Consider the following 6,086-nt stretch of genomic DNA (forward strand, 5'->3'; position numbering starts at 1 on the left):
TATATATAATATANAGACAAAGAAATACCGTGATTTCCAATCACGGAAAAGAGGGAAAACCCCTAACTATCCTAGATTTCCTATCCCATGGCAAAAGTTCAAAATAGCCAGTGGGTCGAAGCTTTTAAACGGTACAAATATACAAACTCATTCAGGGTTATCATCTCCCCGTCACAAGCATACAACCAAAATGGACATGCAACTAATCTCGTCCTCAAGCATTGGGGACAAGTTGACCTGGAGCGATTTGAAATTTGTCCAGCACTTGTGTAATAAAGGGATGAATAAGAAAACGAAGACCGCACAGGAAGTCGGCCTCAATAAAAACACACCTCACCGTGGGTGAAATTACAAGCCTTTTCACCCAAATGGGGCAATCTGGCGGAAGTTACTTTAGGAAACTGGAATCTCTTCCTATAACCCTTCAAATGGCTTTCTTTGAGGGAACAAGACTCGAAAAGGGCATGTAAAAGGACGTGAGGTCGAAGTTGAAGGCAATTTAGAGACGGCGGTGTCAACGACTTGGTTCAAAGACTCAACAATGGAAGACAAACTGGTCTTCAATTCACTGGACCTGACATCCATCCATCCTATACTCAACAGGGTCCATCTCTAAGTAATACCTAACTAAAGATTGACGAATTAGGGATAGAGGGTGAGCAAGATGGCCTAATAGCAGAACTACGAGACACAAACAGACCTAACTGGGAATGATGACCAAAAGAATGCTCAAGGAAGACTCCCAACCTGGCAAAGAAAAAAGAGTCCGAGGGGCACTCTTGACTGAGATGCTCAAAACCAACCATTCAAACGAAAAGTGAAGCAACCTTACTAGAGATTTGAAGATGAAGACCACTTGGCGCTTCGAAATTGCAGGCAAAATATGGGTGGAGGTAGGGGAATGGTTTTCTTAAAAAGGAAACCCAAGATTAAAGTGCTCCAAAAATGATGTAACTTCGCATGCACCCCAATCGAGAACCAACACGTGCCCATTTCCTGAAGGAGCAGTTGCTTCACATTTAAACCAGAATGATAGGTTTCGGAATTGCAAAAATCTGGATCGTTGCGCCTAATCACATTCTCTAAGATCGTCTAAACTCATGACGACCACGGAATTTTGGGGGGGGGGGGGGGAGGCAACTGACGAATATCCATGATAGGTCGTTTGTAATAGCGACCGTCACAACTACATCCTTGCGAAGACGAACATTGGGGCAAGACCCCGTCAACACAATTGGCAAGGCACGAGTGCATTGATAACACAGATAAATGCCAACTGAACGGCTGGCATTCCATAACTACGCTGGGACAGTTACAAAAGCAGGAACGACACAACGGTCATCCGTTGTGCCTTAACTGAGACTATCATTACCCATTAAATGCAACGGTCAGGAGAAAAATGCTCGACCCATCATTTAACGAACATAATTACACCAGCCTAGAGAGAACTATAAAAGGTGAACCCAGAACGGAGGTAAGGGAGAGGTAAAGAAAATTACTAGAGATAGAGAACTGTGAGAAAGTTAATTCTGGGATTACATAATCTGACTTAAGCATCAGAGTATTCTCAACTGGCCTCACGCCGGCGAAGATATTCTTTTGCTTCCTTCTTGTATTGACAACAAGTCCCGAAGATCTTCCATTTGACTGACGAGGTACATTTCCGGCTTCATCAAGAGTATTGAATTTTATATCAAATGTCTATTATGTCTATTCGGACTATATAAATATTTACAAGAAATTTTAACTTTGACTTAGTCCTTTTAGAGCATGAGGCATAATTTTAATAGCATTTTTCTTAGTTTTGACAATTAGTTTAGGGTATGTTTTAAACAGAGTGGGAAGATAAAAGGAAAGGTGACTGAACTAAAGTCAGCATATTTTGGCCACATTTCTCTCTTATCTCTACTCTCTCATCTTCCTCCTCTTATCTGAATCATGAAATTAAAAGTTATACTTGTAAGATAGCTAGGTTGAGCTTGTACTCGTTGATTACCCTGTTATATACTCTCGTGAATGATTCGATCTCTTCGATCAAATTAGAATTAGCCAACAAGTGCATTTTATCAACCATCTCTAAAGCTGATTGTGTGATATATCTATTCCATAATTTAAAAAATCAAAATGAAAACCAGTTATCTCTATTTATTGTTTTGTGTTTATTATACCTTGAGGGATATTCTTTTCATTGGGACCAATTACGTGGAACCTTTCGAGACAGATATAGTGAATTTCTTGTGCGTATGAAGTAAAATAATTGTTTCAGCAGATTTACTAAGAAAACCTTGAATGTTGGTTGATTTGAAAGTTTTGAAATCTCAGGCAAGAGAACCAACTAGCATATACGCAAGAATAGAAGCAAAGGACCAATCTGGCTGCTCCTGGCAATTTCGCAACGAATTGATGACTATTCCATGCTTCATTGATTGAGTTGATTCCATCAGAGCAACCACAGAGGCTTTGCTTTGTTTTAAAATTTATTTTTTCCACAAAGGGTGGGCTATGCTCAACCGTACACAGCAGAAACAGAACCGAGCTAAAGGCTTCTGTCAGAAATACTAAATGAATAATGTTGTATTTCGCAAGTAATAAAATATACGAGAGTGTCTTTATATAAGAGGTAGAGTGTGTAGTACAAGTAAATAAAGTGGGCCTAAAGCCCACAACCTATTACACGTTAACAGCCCCCTCAAACTCAAGGTGGGTGTGAGACTAACTTGAGATTGTCACCCAAAGCACGAAGGCGTTCCTTAGGATGTGACTTGGTGAAGATATCTACAAGTTGATCTTTAGAGAAGACCGAGAATAACTTGGGAGCACCATGGATAAGATGATAACGGATAAAAGAACAATCGATCTCGATGTGTTTAGTTTGTTTAGGGAAGACATCATTGCGAGCAATATGAATGGCACTCTGATTGTTACAATAAAAAGGAGTAGCAGCAGATGTAGACACACTCAAGTCCTTAAAAAGCCATCGTAGCCAAAGGAGCTCAGATGTTCAGCAAGGGCACGATATTCTGCTTTAATACTAGAGCGGGCCACAAGGGTTTATTTCTTACTTTGCCAAGAAATCAAAGAACAACCAAGAAGATAGCAATAACTAGTGGTGGACCTGCATCAATGGAATCTCTTGCAAACAAATCTAGTTTTGACAATGCCTTTAACTTGTCCTTTGTCAGATGGTAAAAGATTACAAATCATTTCCAAAACATACAAAATTAAAATAAATAAATAAATAAAAAAGATTATTGGTTTTGTGACTAGAACAAAATTCGATCAATTATCGTAACATCATAAATAATTTAATTTATCATCTATTTAATGATATGAATTGTGGGAGGTCAGTAGGATTGGCTTCCTAAAAAAGCATTCATACCTCTATATTAAATGCACTGCACCAACCAAGTCAGCCGCATTAATGGCTGAATGACATTTGAACAGTGCCAACACAGCCTGTAACCTACTCAGCATAGCCTCAAAAAGAAGGATGGGACAAGTATCTTGGAGGGAGATCGACAAGCCTCCATGTGAAGGCCCAGGAATGAAATAGGAGCACTATAAAAGAAAAGAGATCCCCAATGACTATGGATTGAATCCTAAGAAAACACTCATCCTTGTAACCTATCAAGTGTAAAAAGTTTTTCGTCCATTATGAGGAATATAAACATAACATTTTGTTCTTAATCAACCTGTTTAAACCCAATATTTTCATTTTTACTTTATCTTTGAGCATAACCTACCATTTAGGAATCTAAGTGTTGGCTTGTAAACCCATCTTTACAAATTAATTCTAGTGGGTCTTGATCCAGACCCAATCATCTTTTGGTCCTTAGATTTTCACCCCACACATGAATAAAGAGAATAGATTAAGAGTCATGGCAGCTTACACCCCCAAGAAAAGTGCACTAAGGCTATATTTAGTTTCTTTATTTTCATCACCCAATATTCTATTTTCATGACTCATTTCTCGAATTTTGTGAGCTCCACCACAATTCGTCTTAATTGGTTTTGTTTCTATAACTCAATTTCCCTCGTTCAAAACTCAGAATTTGAGTTTGAGTTGTGAAAATTAAGAACAATGTTTTGTTGTTTTTGGGTGATAGAAAATGAGTTATGGTGATATTTTTGTAATTTTTAGCGACCAAGTGGGACCCACTTCTTTGGCCTAGTACTGAGACTGGCCTTGACTCCTTGTACAAACTCTTCTTTCTTTTTCTTACTCATTTGCTTTCCTCATTTGAAAATGCCACAAATTCTTCCTCAATATTTGCTTTAAAGTTGGTTGCATTTGAAGATGAACTTCAGTCTTAGTCTCAGTCCTAATTTCGGTCTAGAATCTTTCAAGGTTGGATATCGAGCTTTACTAATAGTTGAAATTGTTTTGTTTCAGATCTATATTTATCACTAAACGTGTATTATAGTGTTTCATCTTACTAATGGGAAGTATAATAATCTCTCATTCTACTGAGAGACACCCACTATTTGGTTTTTTTCTTCCTACTGGATTTATATTGTTTTGATCCTTACTTTACCAACGGACATAGATCAAAGTTTATTTACCTCACGTATGTTGCATCTCGAATTTTGAGTCTAGCTTCTTTTGTAAGCAGAAAAGGTCCACGATAGCTCTTGGTCTTCTTTGGGCTAATGTTGAAGTTTAAGTTTGGTTCACAAAAACAAACATAAGTTTAACAAAGTCTACCTCTAATGGCTGACACTTGACCATGCATAAAAAAGGCTTCAACAATACAATAGTACCAAACAAAGCCCACACAAAATTTCATGGATCTTAATTGAACTCAATGGTCTCATGGTGACATCCTAACCGATCACATTAATAAAAATTCCAATGAAAAAAGAACCAAAAAAAGAAAAAAGAAAAAGATTCCTGCAGTTGAGCATCCACCATGCCAGAATAGCAACCATTCAGTAGTAATAATTAGCAGTGTTTAGTGTATACTATACTATGATTAATAGGGTGTTTTTAGTGGATCTACCCATGCCTTTATTTTTAATAATCTGATGTGAATAAAATAAATAAATTGAACTAGGGTCGAGCATTCCCATCAGCCATTCTATAAAAAATGTCATTTTAACACACCAAAAACCTACTTTACTATTTTACCACATCATTTTACAACATCTCATTTATCAGGTGTTCTATTCTTCAATCTCATACATTAAAATAATATATTCATCACATTAAAATATCATTAAAAAAAAAAAACTTCAAACGGTAATATATACTGCACAGCCTCCCACCACCACTGCCCAGCACACCACCACCACCACCACTGCCCATAATAGCCACTGCCGACAACCATAACCAAAACCAAAATCGACAAACCAACCCACTGCCACCGACCACCATAGCTAAAATCCAAAATCAACCAAAACCCAAAATCAGCCCACACCCACCAACATCAGCCATCATAACCCATGAAAATCAGCCCACCCACCGCCATAACCCACCATCATCACCCATTAAAACCCATGAAACTCAACCCACATCCACCAAAAAAAAAAAAAAAAAAACCAAGGCAAGACCCACAACCCAGACCCACGGCCCCTCCGATCTGCCCTTCCGAACCCATCCACCACCGATCTGTCATCCGATGCCACCCATTGCCCAACCCACCATCAAACCACAGCCAAAAAAAAAAAAAAAAAAAAACAGAAAAACCATAGCCAAGACCCACAACCTAGACCCACAGCGAGCAAAGCCGACCATCCATGGCGAGAAAATCTCACCCACGACACACGGCAAGCAACAGTGGCGAGCTTGGGTGGTCTGTCTCTCGGCGTGGTGAGATCGGTGTGGCGAGATCGGCGTGGCGAGATCGGCGTGGCCAGACGGCGAGGCCAAACGGCGATGAGAATGCCAGGGTTGCAGATGGACAGAGAGAGAGAGATGGGTTGCAGACGAAGAGAGAGAGAGACGCGGGTGAGATGGGAGTGAGAACTGATAGGAGGAGAGAGAAAAACCATTTAAATAAGCCAAACAGTGTTTGGCATTTCTGTCCGTATGCTCTCAAAAATGAGAGCGTACTGTAGCATGTTCCAAAATTTTGGAACATTTAGCA

The sequence above is a fragment of the Quercus suber genome, unplaced genomic scaffold (genome assembly GCF_002906115.3).
Source record: "Quercus suber isolate HL8 unplaced genomic scaffold, Cork oak 2.0 scaffold_175, whole genome shotgun sequence".
Taxonomy (NCBI): Eukaryota; Viridiplantae; Streptophyta; class Magnoliopsida; order Fagales; family Fagaceae; genus Quercus; species Quercus suber.